Source organism: Lynx rufus, unplaced genomic scaffold (assembly GCF_022079265.1).
Source record: "Lynx rufus isolate CCGP_SWC_20201006 ecotype Redwood Valley unplaced genomic scaffold, mLynRuf1.p SCAF_4, whole genome shotgun sequence".
NCBI classification, from domain to species: Eukaryota; Metazoa; Chordata; class Mammalia; order Carnivora; family Felidae; genus Lynx; species Lynx rufus.
This window is the reverse complement of record NW_025814856.1, coordinates 13,660,652-13,674,580: the sequence shown is the minus strand read 5'-3', so window position 1 is coordinate 13,674,580 and position 13,929 is coordinate 13,660,652. Positions and strand designations below refer to the sequence as shown.

The 13,929-nt window shown below is 51.9% G+C and overlaps 1 protein-coding gene across 1 annotated transcript in view; it reads right to left on the bottom strand.

Moving 5' to 3' along the window:
• Positions 1 to 13,929, bottom strand: part of SLC25A42 (solute carrier family 25 member 42) — a 30,566-nt gene extending 16,637 nt beyond the window's left edge. The window contains exon 1 of the mRNA XM_047096994.1: positions 13,887 to 13,929. The gene's annotated coding sequence lies outside the window, so the exon portion shown is untranslated. The remainder of the gene's footprint in view (positions 1 to 13,886) is intronic.

Here is a 13,929-nt window from a genome sequence, read left to right as displayed (position 1 = left end):
GCCTGGTTTGTGGGGAGACCGATGCTCTTCTTGGCAGGCATAGCCTGACCCTGGCCTCTCTTAAAAAAAATTTTTTTTAATGTTTTTATTTTATTTTTGAGAGAGAGACAGACAGAACATGAGCAGGGGAGGGGCAGAGAGAGAGGGAGACACAGAACTCAAAGCAGGCTCCAGACTCGGCTGTCAGCACAGAGCCCAACGAGGGGCTTGAACCCACGAACCATGAGATCATGACCTGAGCTGAAGTCATACGCTTAACCGACTGAGCTACCCAGGCACCCCCTGATCCTGGTCTCTCTTTGGAGCAGGGTGTTAGAGGTCAGCAGCTGCAGGGCCCCAGGCCACGGCCTTTGCTCAAGGTCATCTCTGGCTCTAAGTGTGGGATGAGAACTGGGAGTGTGGGATGAGAACTGGGAGTGTAGGCAGGCGATAAACACAATGACACAATGGCAGCTATTGTTTATTAAATCCCTTTGTTCCTGTGTTCTTTCATCTGGCCAGCCTTCACCACTGGGTATAGGTGCTGCTTTACCAATGGGGAAGTTAAGGCAGCATGCGTTCCCTGCTAGAGACCACTAATGGTGACAATCACTGTCACTAACAATTAGGGGTGTCACAGTCACTGGTTTCTCTCTCCATTTTGCTGATGAGACATGGAAAAACCTGGTCAGACCAACGGCAGAGGGAACTCCAACCTTGACATAGGACTCCAAAAGTCATGGCCATATCCTTCTCCAAGAAACCATGGCCCCTAGGCCAGCCTCAACACCATTTCATCCCAAATGATTCTCCTGGAGAACCATGTGCCTCTTAAGACTTTGTTTAACCTGAAGGAACAACGGCTTAAGGGAAGGATGGAAGAGGATCTGGCTGTACTCAGTAGTCCCCTGAAGGCAACTTGCAAAGCCCAGCAGAACACAAACAACCTGTTCACAGAGCTAAAGGGACACCATGGGTTCCCGGGCTGTGATGGATCGGAGGTGACCAAGGCTCTGTCCCTAGGACATGATCCTGGAAGAGGCAGTCAAGGGCTGGCTTGGCACTCCACCGGGACAGAAGTCAGAGTCTGTATCACCAAGGTGGGGCTCTGGGTAAGCAGTCCCTGTTATGGGCTGGCACCTGGCAGAAGGAAGGTGTGGGAGGAGATCAGGGACCAAGGCCTGGTGTCTGGGGGCCTGAGAACTTCCAGTCTTGAACTTGGAAGATAGCCTTGGCCTGTTGGCTCCCACAAGCCTGGAAGAAGTCAGCAGAAATCACGTCTGGGAGATGACACCCTGGGCCTTGCCTGACTTAAAAAATTTAAACCTAAGATAATGAGCCACATGGGCAGGCTGGGCATTTGAAACATATTTTGAAACACAGACATTTGAAAACACAGAACGTCTGATTGGGAAGAACCCCAGCTGCCCTACCTTCCAGACGTGGGGCCCCACGTGAAATATTGCTCAGTGCCTCCGAGGCTCTGGTCCCCTGGCAGTAGAGGTGAATTAGGGACAGTGGACAGTGACACATGGTGGTATCTGATAAAACGGAAAAATAAGAAGCAGAGGCCTCTTGAGACCCTCAAGTGTCACAGCCCGCAGATTCGAGAAGGGTGACCATGAAAGGGAGCCCAGCCTGAGGTGCTGGCCGTGAAGAGAGGACCTAGGCTGGTCTGGTCAGTGAGCCTACTCCTCCTCCTGTTCTAACATGACTGTCCACAGAACTCCAGGCTTTCCAGTTATTCCCCTAATCTTCCTTTTCTGCCCCAGAATCCCACTCCCTCATGCCCCAGCCCATCTGGGTTTGTCTGATGTGTTTTTTCACCATGAGCCTGGGTTGTGTGGTCTTGGGAGGACCTTGGAGGTGAGCCCTCCTCATGACATTATACCTGAGAACACAGACTTAATCCAGGTGAGACTGACTTGGACCTCTTGGTTAAGGTGGGGTCTGCCAGATGTCTGTCCCCCTGCTGAGTGACACTTTTCCAGACTCTTCTCCTTGGAACCAGCCCACCTTTGGGGGTCGGGGGAGTTAAGCTCTCTTCCTGGAGGGGGAGAATACATGACTGGGTATTCTTACACAGGAACTGTGGCCTCTTCTCCCCAACTAATTTACTTTTTCTGTCATTTATTCAGATCAGTATGACCTTGGGGTGCTTGGTGGCTCCGTTGGTTAAACGTCCGACTTCAGCTCAGGTCATGATCTCAGAGTTCGTGGGTTCGGGCCCCACGTCAGGCTCTGTGCTGACAGCTCACAGCCTGGAGCCTGCTTCCAATTCTGCGTCTCCCTCTCTCTGCCCCTCCCCCTCTCACGCTCTGTCTCTCTCTCCCTCTCTCTCAAAAATGAATAAACGTTTAAAAATATATATATCACTATGACCTTGTAGATGACCGCTTCATGCTCTGGGTTAAAACAAGATGATCTGTTACTCATTGGCTGCTTTGATCTTCTAATGCTGGCCCCAGGCCAAGATGTCTTGCACCCACTGGAGGTGGAGGGGCAGGTTTGGCAGGAGGGTGGTGGGGTGGAGGGCAGTGGGGGGATCAACACGACGCAGATGACAAGGGGTGGTCCAAAGTAGCTGCAGGAGTTGGACTAAGTGTGCTCAAGGGACAGATGTTGACGTGTGCCTGTGGGCCCCAAGCCTGATTTCTGTAGATACAGAGGTGAGGCAGGGTGGTGCAGGGCAGGGTGCAAGCTCCTGTCTGAGGCCCGGCTCTGCTTCTCATCATCCTGGTCCTTGCTGCTCCCATGTCTTCCCTCCACCCCACTTGCTCACTGTGCTCCTCTGGCTCGTGTGACCCCAGCCTTCCACAGGGCCCTCTGGGTTGCCCGGTGGCTGGGCAGTGGGCACCAAAGGGAATTCACTCCTTTGTTCCCAGTAAGAGGAACCCAGACAAGGAGGAAAGGTGCCACTGGGCAGGGCCAAGGCCTGGCCAGTCTGGGAGCCTGTGAGTGGGGGCTTGAAGGTTCTAGAATCCTCTTGTCCTGATCCTTGAAGGGATGGTCCTGGAAAGGGGAGCCTTAAGGACTGCCCTGCTCTGGTCCAATATACACTACCCCTCTGGGGTTCCTTTGAGTCTGATTAACTGTGTGCCTGCCAAGTACACACTCTGGGGAAACGGCACCACAGTGGTGGGGGGCGGGGAGTGTGGGCAGAGGACCCACAGGGGTGCTGGTGAGCGGGGCTCTGTGGTAGGAGAGGTGCAGGGCAGGGTATGTCCTGGGGTCTGGGAAGGAGCACCCCGTGTAGCCAGAGCAGTAAAAAGGGGGGCTCCCCCAAGGCTGGAGCCAGCTCAGGCTGATCAGGGAAATAAAGGCAGGCGAGCGCATGCGGGCCATGGAAGGCTCTGCTAGTGGGAGAGCACAAAACACCCCCATCCCACAACATCCCTGCTGGTTCTTCTACCTCTGGACCCCAGCCAGGATGATCCCCCAAATCCCTCCCCCAGTGCCTCTCCTCAGTGTTTGAGACCCTAAGATGGCATTTGGGAACTCCGAACACCTGCGTGGTAGCCTGTCATATCTCACGGTGATGACGAGCACCCTCTGAGGACACAACCCAGCCAGCCACCCACAAGAGAACAAGTTCTCGCAGGTGGCAGGGTCACACAGCCGGTCCACACAACAAGACAGAAGGGCCGGCTGCTGCCACACGCAACTGACAGGCACAAATCTCAGACAAAACAGCGGAGAAAGAGCAGCCAACACAAAAGACTGTGCACCAAGTGAGTCTAAGTCACATCCAAGTACAGTAACACAAAGTGGCCTTCTGTACAAGTGGAATGTTATTCAGCTTAAAAAAAATTTTTTTTTAAACGTTTATTTAATTTTGAGAGACAGAACACATGTAGGGGAGGGGCAGAGAGAGGAGACACAGAATCCGAAGGAGGCTCCAGGCTCTGAGCTGTCAGCATTAGAGCCCGACATGGAGCTCGAACCCACGAACTGCAAGATCATGACCTGAGCTGAAGTCGGCTGCTTAACCGACTGAGCCACCCAGGTGACCTGAACATTATTCAGCTTTCAAGAGCAACGAAATTCTGACACAGGCTACAGGATGGAGGAACCTTGAGGACATCACGCTAAGTGAAATAAACGAGTCACGAAAGGACAAAGATTTAAATCCACTTCTGTGACGTCTCTAGAGTCCCTAAATTCATAGAGGCAGAAAGCAGAATGGTGGGTGCCAGGGGCCGAGGGAGGGGAATGGGGGGTTCGTGTTTAATGGGGACAGAGTTTCAGTTTGGGAAGATGGAAAAGTTCTGGAGCTGGTTGGTGGTCATGGCTGCACGGCAATGAGGACGCACTTCATGTCAGTGAACTATATGCAAAGCAAAGGTGGGGGCAGTATATTTTAAGTTGTGTATGTTTCATCACAATTTAAAAAATCAGGGCACCTGGGTGGCTCGGCCGGTTGAGCATCTGACTTCGGCTTGGGTCATGCATGATCACACGGTTCATGAGTTTGAGCCCCACATCGGGCTCGCTGCTGTCAGCGCAGAGCTCTCGTCGGACCCTCTGTCTCCCCCACCCCTCTCAAAAATAAACAAACATTTAAAAATTAAGTAAAATAAAATAGATCAAGCACGACAATAAAGCGTCAGCAGTGATAAAGATCAGAATGGGGTTTGCTGTGGGAGGTAGGACAGGGAAGGGCCACGGAGGAGCCAGAGTGGGGCTTGAAACGTTCTGCATGTTGATCAGATTTCACAGGTGAACACACATGTAAAACTTCCTTGAGCTGTGGACAGAAGCTACTCACTTTCCCGTGTGTCAGTTACACCACAAGAAAAAAATTAAACATTAAAGAAGAGAATCCCCAAACTTGGCCAGCCTCTCCCAGACCACCTGACCCTGAACCTGGGCACTGTGTTCTTTTAAATTTTTTTTTTTTAACATTTATTTGTTTTTGAGACAGAGAGAGACAGAGCATGAACGGGGGGGGGGGGGGGTCAGAGAGAGGGAGACACAGAATCTGAAACAGGCTCCAGGCTCTGAGCTGTCAGCACAGAGCCTGACGCGGGGCTCGAACTCACGGACCACAAGATCATGACCTGAGCCGAAGTCGGCTGTTTAACCGACTGAGCCACCCAGGCGCCCCTGGGTACTGTGTTCTTAACTCCGAGGGGACTCCAATGGCAGCAGAGGGGTGATCTGCATTGCTCACTGATGCTCACCTTTCCCCTCACCTGTGGAGAACGCCTGCTCATGACTTTGGCAATGACTAAAAGTCCGAGGAGATGCCTACGCTCCTAGAAGGAAGGCCACATGTACAAGGGATGTCTGCCCCCCTTCTGGAGACAGCACACTGGGCAGACACCCACTCTGTCTCTGTCACCTAGGAGAAAGGCGGAGCTGACCCTTCCCTTGACTCCAGGGTGACCCTCAGTTTGGAGCACCAGACCCAAAGACTGGGATTTCTGAGGGAACCACTGGGCCGGAGAAGTCCTCTTTGTCTCAGGAGGGGAAACAGGTAGGCCCCAAGGGCAGCTGACAGAGCCAAGGCCAGGGAGGGAGGTGGACATATGTCTTCATGACTTGGGATGCCCTGGGGCCCAATGGTTCTAGCAGAACTTGGGAGCTGACGAAGAACCTGGCAGGTGCTAGAAGCACTTAGACTTTTTCACCCTGGAGCCCACAAAGCTCCCTTTCTAGTTCAGCCAGTTTGGGATGGGTTTCTGTCCCTTGCACAGCCTTCCAGAGCCCTGATCTGTGTATTTCCCTTATACTCTTCCGGGCCCGTGCTGCATTTCCAACCATGGACAATGGCATCCTGCGGCCCCGGTGCGCCCAGCCTCAGTATGTTCTCTGGGCGTACCTCTAACAGGTACCCACGGCCTGGGATTCAGGTGCCAGGGTCTCTGCTAAAAGTGGAGTGAGATGGGGCTCACCCCCCACATGCCATGGGCAGGCAGCATTCACAGACCAGCCCCAATCAACAGAAATTCATTTTTTGTACCATATTTCTGTTCCACTCATCAAAAAACAAAGCAAAGCAGGGTCGGGAGGCAATTCAGCAGTATAACATACTGAACAGCACTGTCTAGGAAATGTGAACCGGGTGCTTTGGGATCTTAGGTAGCCCAGGCTATGAGCCCCACGCAGCAGCCTCTCCACGTGTGCATCCGTCCTAATACACGCACCCGCACGCACACATTTGTGCCCAATTCCCTCAGAAGCTCCCTGACCAAGGCCACCATTCATGTTCACGAGCGCTTGTGTGCACCACCCCATGGGGCCAAGGAAATGTTTACATAAAGCGGGGGGGGGGGGGGTTCTCGGCTGATGGAGTTTACAAGCAGTCGTGGACAGATCCCGTAATCTCTCAGTAAACGGAAGCCAATTAACATCCTATCTGCCTGTTGATAAAGGCTGTTTTCTTTTCCAGTTAATGGGCATTAACTTCTGCCTAAGAGAGCGGTAGCATCTTACATAATGGCTGTTCCCTGTTAACCCAGACCCCACCAGCTGCTGCCCATCTCTCCCTGCTGCATTCCCTTCTATTCGTGCCTTTCAGACAAACTGGTCACCACAACCTCGTGTTGCAGTCTCTATGGGTCAGACACTCAGGCATCCAAGTCCTAAAAGATACAGAACATCCTATTGTCAATCACTGTCCTCGGCCCTTGCAAGAAAGTGTTGCCAACACCTGTCACCAACTGCACCGTAGTGATCTACAACAAACCGAGGCACGCGGTGGTACTCAGGTCCCTCTAATAAGAGGGTGCACTTGTGTAAAGCCCTCACCCCAAAAGTCTTGTTTTCTCACTCGCCATGTGGAGCCTAGCACAGTGCTTGTATCCACTCAGTTATTTGCCGGATAAGGCAATTCACTTTCAGGACATACCAAGTTCTGCTTTGGCTGCACTCTCCCCACCCCATGCCTAGCAAACTCCTCTGCACCCTTCAAAGCCCTCCCTAAATGTCCCGGCCTCGCCTCCCAAAACTTAGCTGCTCTGCCCTACATTGAGCACCCCGTGGTTCCCTGCTGCACCAGGAGGGGTCACTTTCCATTAGCTTCCTCTGCTAGGCTTGGGGTGGGGCGTGTCTGTGGAAGGCAATGGCCTGGGCTGCGCTCAGTGTCCATGCTTAGCAAGAAGTCAGAAGCATACACCTACACACAGGTGGTTTTTCTGTCCATCTTCCTGCCTTTCAGACATCCTTCATGTGGCAGCAGAAATGTACCTTTTCTATCACTGTCCGCCTCATTCCCTAAGTAGGAACGTGTACAGGCTCCCAGTTACACCATGCTGGTGTTTCGGGAAGATGGGGTCCAGCGTGTGACCTTGGACGTGTTACTAAACCTCCTCAGGGCTCAGTTTCCATCCATCACCATCTTTCCAGGGTCCTGCTGCTCAAGTGGGTCATGGGTACTGGTTAAGTATTGGTAAGTATCATTCTGCCTAATAAGGAGTCAGATGGACCTGGGATGGAGCCCATCACAGGCCCTACTAAGGGCCCTACTGAGCAGGCCTCACCAGTTCCTGGATCTCACCATTCAGCCTGCATTCCCCATGCCAGGGTCTCTAGAAGAGTTGAGCATTGGTCCCTGGTGTCCAGCGCCACTCCCCGCTTTTTCCAGGTTCATCTCCCCAAAGAGTTAAACAGAAGTTGGAAAGTGGCGCCCCACTACCCACCAGGTGACAATGGTTTAGGAAGCACGTGCTCCCCGCCAAACACTACCACGCCAGTGCCGCTGTCCGGCACAACAGGTGGGGCAGTCTCTGACTCTCACATTCAGAGCTGGCCGACACTTGGCTCTGACCGGTGTGCTCCAGGCCAAAGGGGCTGTTCACAGCCCCCAAACCTGTCCCTTCTTCAAGGCCTGGCTCTTATACATCGCCTTGCCAGCCCAACGCTAGACTAGCCACTGGCTAAGGCCTGGCCAGTAAGGGGTCCTGTCTCCCCTTTGTGCTGTAAGCCAAGCTCCCTCCCCTCTTCTGGCTGCGGGGACCTGCCCACCAACACAGGGGAGAGGCAGGGTCTAGCATCTTCCTCCAGCTCTGAGCTGCTACACCAGGTGTTTCCAGGAACACCTGTCCCAGAATCTCCAGGACACTTGTGCAGGATTCCTGAGCTCCTCCTCAGGCATATTAAGTCACAGCTGCCACAGTGAGGTCTGGGAGCCTACCCCTTAGACAGGGCCGGGACAAATACCGCAGCCTGGGTGGGGCTTGGGTCTGCGTGGCTAATTAAGACTTAACTGAAACATACATACTCGCTTTTTCAACTCATCCCATGGCAAAGGCATGCGACCTGCGGACGGAACAGCACTGACGTCTTTTGGGAGCCCTTCACTGGCACATTTGATCAGGGAAGGCTTGCAACTACTCACAAGGTGGCCTCATCTCACGGGTGGGAAAGCACAGGCTGCTAGAGGCTCTCAGCTAAGGTATGCTGGCGATGCCTTGCCTGAAGTGGCCTCAAGGTTAAGTCCCCTCTTGTGCCTGTCACCGGCTCCATGGACCAGGTCCCTCAATCCTCTCTCAAATTCCATGCCTTGGGTCCCACAACATCCAGGCTCACTTGTTCCCTTTGCTGACAACGCTTCGCCATCTGGCTGACTCCTTGCTGGCTTTCAGATATCCGAGAACCTTCCCCTCGCTGAGTTAGCACCTCAATCCTCTGCTAGAATTGATCAACTACAGAGCCCCAACCACTTGGGGATCCACATCTGTGTCCCCTACCCTTCAGAGCCCCAGTATTTCTGCTTCCTCTGCACCTGTCCCTGTCCCCGGTGCATAGATTTTTACAGACTGGAAAACAACGGGGTGGTCAGGCTTCAAGTTTGTTCCATTCCTGGAGGCAGACTGCTTGTGGTGTTTCAGTACAGCTCACAGACATCAGTGTCTGACAGCGGCAGAAAGCATGCATGCCACGGGTGACTGCTTAAAGGACAGGGGTCTGGATTTGGGCTGACCTAGGTTCATCTTGGCTCCCCTTCTGTTCTCCCTGCAGGTGGGGCAAAGGCCCCTAAGTCTTGATGACCCTTCTATAAACTGAGATGATCTAGGACCAAGCTCACAGTCCCGTAAGCATGCGCCAAGGGCTAGCAAATACATGTTTACTTGCCCAGGTCCTTGCTAGCTCTGGGCAGATGCCTCCACCTTCCGGTAGGGAGGCAGGTGAGTGAGCGGCCGTGTGCTCCAACCCTACCCGCCCCCTTCTGCCTGAAGCAGTAGACGCCACTAGACAAGCATTTCTTTGCATAACATCCTGACAGAAATTCTGGCCTTGCAGCTACAGGGATTAAATGGTGTCCCCTAAAGTTCACGTCCCACCAGAACCTCAGAAGGTGACTCTATTTGGAAATAGGGTCTCTGCAGGTGAAATTAGTTAAGGACACTGAGATGAGATCGTACTGAATTTATGGTGGGTCCTAAATCCAATGATGGGTGTCCTTGTAGGAAGACACACACACACACACACACACACACACACACACACACACACACACAGGGGGTGCCCGGGTGGCTCAATCAGTTGAGCACCTGACTTTGGCTCAAGTCATGATCTCGCGGTCCGTGAGTTCGAGCCCCGCGTCGGGCTCTGTGCTGACAGCTCAGAGCCTAGAGCCTGCTTCGGATTCTGTGTCTCCTTCTCTCTCTGTCCCTCCTCCACTCCCGCTCTCTCTCTCCCCCCTCTAAAAATAAATAAACATTAAAAAAAAAAAGAAGAAGACACACACGCAGGGAAGAAGGCTGTGTGGAGATGGAGGCAGAGATTGGGATGATGTGGCTCCAAGCCAAAACCCCAAAGATTGTCAACAACTACCACAGCCAGGAGAGAGGCCTGGTAAGATTCTCCCTTAGATCCCTCAGTAGAAACCGACCTGCTGTCTCAGTCTGTTTGGGCTGGTAACAGAAGACCATAAACTGGGTGGCTTATGGACAACAGAAATGTATTTCTCACAGTTCTGGAGGCTGGAAAGTCCAAGAATCAAGGTGCCAGCAGACTGAGTGTCTGGTGACAGCACTTTTCCGGGTTCACAGATAGCTAATGTATTGCTGTGCCTCATAAAACAGAAGGGGCAGGGCCTCTTTTATAAGGGCATTAATCCCATTCATGAGGCCTCCACCCTCATGACCTACTCACCTCCTTAAGGCCCCACCTCCTAATGCCATCACGTTGTGGATTAGGTTTCAAAATATGAATTTTAGGGTGCCTGGGTGGCAAAGTTGGTTAAGCGTCCGACTTCAGCTCAGGTCATGATCTCACAGTTCATGAGTTTGAGCCCCGCATCAGGTTCTATGCTGACAGCTCAGAGCCTGGAGCCTGCCTTGGATTCTGTGTCTCCCTCTCTCTCTGCCATTCCCCAACTCGCGCTCAAAAATAAATAAACATTAAAAAAAAGTCAAAATATGAATTTTAGGGAGACAGAAGCATTCCATCTACAGCATCTGCCAACACCTTGATTTTGACCTTCTGCTCTCCACAACTATGACAGAATAACTTTCTCTTGTCTTAAGCCACCCAGCTTGTGGTAATTTGTCACAGCAGGCCCAGGACACTAACAAGACAGGAGTCTTCTAAGATCAAAGCTCCTGGTACTGGCTGGTGACCTGCCCACGAACCTGAGGTCACTGCTTCCGTGGACCTCTCAGGTCATCCTATTGACACAGCTTTGATAGAAAACTTGGCTTCTGCCGATCTTTGTTAAGACCCTAGAATCCAAGCATTCAGCTGCAGCAAAAGGTACTCAGTGAAGAAAACACACGTTGACAAGCATATTTTAAAAATAGTGCAGTGATGAAGGAAGGGCCGCCGGAGGCAATGTTCTACTTCTTCAACTAAGTATCAGCTTCGTTATCCTTTATACTTTCTTTTCATGTGCACATCATATACTTTTTATTAAGTGTTTCACAATAAAAATAAAGAATATATGTGTTTTTAAAAAGAGCTGGTTTGCAAAACCTAACCAAGCTGAAAGTTCTGACCATTTCAGTATTCCTGTATTGTCTAATTGCCAAAGCAGAAGCACAAAAAAACAGGATGACAGGTGCGAAAAGGCCTGGCCTCAGTCAAAAGGTGCTCTCCACCTGGCACCAAGAGAGGGCAACAGCCGACGACTCGAGAGAATCTCAAGACAGCTTCCCCAAAAGATTTACATCTGACTTATCTCAATTTCATCTGACACCCAAGTGATTTTGCTGGATCCAAGTGGGAAAAAAACTTTTACATATCTTAAAAAAATTTTTAGACATCTTAAGACCTCCCCTCCCGGGACTGTGGCCAATACCCATGTCTCTGTCTTGCAGGGACCCCCCCCCCCCCACACACACCCAAGGTTTCCTCCAGAGCTCCACAGAGAAGGGATTCAAATAGTTCTTGGACTGAACGTTAGTCTAACTGTGGAAGAGAAACAGAAGTATAATGTTTAATCACCACCACCCGGGCTAGAACGCCAAAGAGATGGATAGAAAGCACAGAAGTGTTCAAAAGGATCTCGTAGGCTGTGCTTTACCTATCAGACTGGAGAGACCAAAACACTTGATAATATCTATTCTGGATGCTGGGAGAGAAAACAAGAATTCCACCTTCACAGCCGAGAGACAACGGATGGCAGCACAGCCTCTCTGGAGGAACATTAACCATTTAAACGGACATGCCCTTTGGCATGGGAGTTCCAGGAAGACAGGGAGGTTTCGAAGGGTCTGTGCTGGAGCCCCACACACATTCATTCCATATTTGCTCATGCATGGTTCCATCTATTCATTGAAGCTCAGTTTGCAAGAGAAGCTACGAGTGACAACCTGAACAGTCATCAGTGAGGGACTGGCTATTACACTGGCACACCCATTTGATAAAAAGCTCATGCAAATGTATCAGGGGTTTAGAAGAGGTGGGGGATATACATCTTTCCCCCACGCCATAGACTATCTCTGGAAGGAAACAGGGCAATTAACAATGGATGCCTCTAGAAGGGCAGAGTGCAGATAAGAGGAGACGTCTTTAATTTTCACTGGATGCCCTTTTGGACTTTTTTTTTTTTTTTTACCACGTACATCAATTACCTTGTCAAATTTTATAGATTTGCGTATGTACATATAAGAAATGTGTATACATCTGTATTTATAAAATGTGTGTCTATGCATATATGAGTGTGATGTACATACATGTGTATATCTACTTATAAGCATATACATACACATACATAAACACACACGTTTTAAATGACTCCTTTTGAATTTGGACAGAAAACCCCAATGGCTTCAGTTTCCCCAGGAGAAGCTGAAGGTGACCCTCCAGAATATTCTGGCACCATCTTTGCAGGGAGAGACCAAAGGGGGGTAAGAGGCACTATGCAAACCTTACAGGAAACCACACCACACTACTACTTTTCAACAACAAAGCCACCCGCTCCTTCTACGCTGCACACTTGCAAATTACACTCCACGGAACTTGAAAAGTTCCAGAAAAATCATTAGTCCCAGCACCACACCAGGCTCCAGTTTTACAGTTTGGCTCTAAGTGGCTGTAACATTAGCTCGCCTCACTCTGGAGAGTGTTTCCTTACTCTCCAGGTTTATCAGCTTTAAGGGCCCAAGGAGGTCTTGAGGGTCAGTGAGGGGCTTCAGTCTGCAAGAGCTGGAGCCAGAGGCGGGAGGCCAGCGGCTCCCTCCCAGGTGACCTAGCCTCTGGTGGCACCCCAGGTGTTGAAGTCCCACTCCTGCAAGGTCCCCACCCCCACCCAGCCCCAGGACTCGGAGACACGTGCTACAGCAACAAACAGGGGCCACCCCTTCCAGCTCAGTCTTTCTGGACTCAAAGTCATGACTCCTGAGGAACAGCTGCAGGGAAGGTAGGGGTCCCTTCCCCTGCCAATCCCTCAGAGATAAGCACAACAGATGGGCAAAAACAGGGAAGGTCTACAGAGAAGAGTCAGCAATGCTCAGGGAGGGATGGGCTCTGCCTCCCCAACTGAAGTCCCTTTAGGTTTGTTGCTGGTAAAATGGAGATAATTGTAATTTCGTCCGGCCAAAGGGATTGTTCTAAGCCTAGAAGTTACTTTATAGACTCTCATAAATGACAATATAACATCTGGGTGGGCTTTTCTTTTGGGTGGGGGAGGGCAGAGGACCTAGGGTGGGGGAAGGGTTCAAGGATTACAGAGAGGGGCACAAACGGGTGCACCTGTAAGAAGGTACGGGTGGGCACACAGACTGAGGGTGTGTGATGGAGAGAGGAAGTGTAAAGGCACAGGGCAGATGCAGGGGTAGGGGGAGAGTACCTGAGGACCCTGACCCGAGTTGCTGAAGGGAGGGGGCAAGTGAGAAGGGCACAGACCTGGATGTGAGCAAAGTCAGTGAGGGGATATGACCCGGACCAGGTGTGAGTGCGGGGCCAGAGTTTAGCATCACAGGCTCAGGCATGGGTATAGTAGGGGATGTAGGCCCTGTTGCAGAGGTGGGGGTGCATGGATCTGGGTGTGGAGATGTCACCAAGAGGGACGATCTTAGGCGATGTGGGGGTGTGCAATGTCAGGTGTGTGTGAGAGAATATCAGTGGGGTACAGACTCAGATGCCTGTGGGTGTGAAGCCTCAACTGTGCAGAGCTCCTGGGGGCATGGCTCTAGAGGTGTGGGGAATGTCAGAGAAGTGGGCAGTATCAGGTGTATGGGGGGGGGAGGTTATCAACAAGAAGGGACGTGGTGTCAGGTGTGCGCGGACTGACCGTGAAGGTTCAGATTCGGCTGGGAGGGTCCCCAGGGAGCACCGGATGTGGGGTGCAGGGATGGGGGGGTTTAACCTCTCCCTGCCCCTTTGACGCTGCTGTCACGCCCTGCCTCGTCCGCCCCCGCCCCAGGACACATGACAGGACCGTGCCTAGCCCTCGCTCGGCCCAAGGGGAGCGGACCCTCCGACGCTTGCGCCACCCCGCGCCCCCTGCTCCCCCTCACCTTCTGGGACGCGTCGCCTTCACCACCGCCGCCGCCGCCGCCG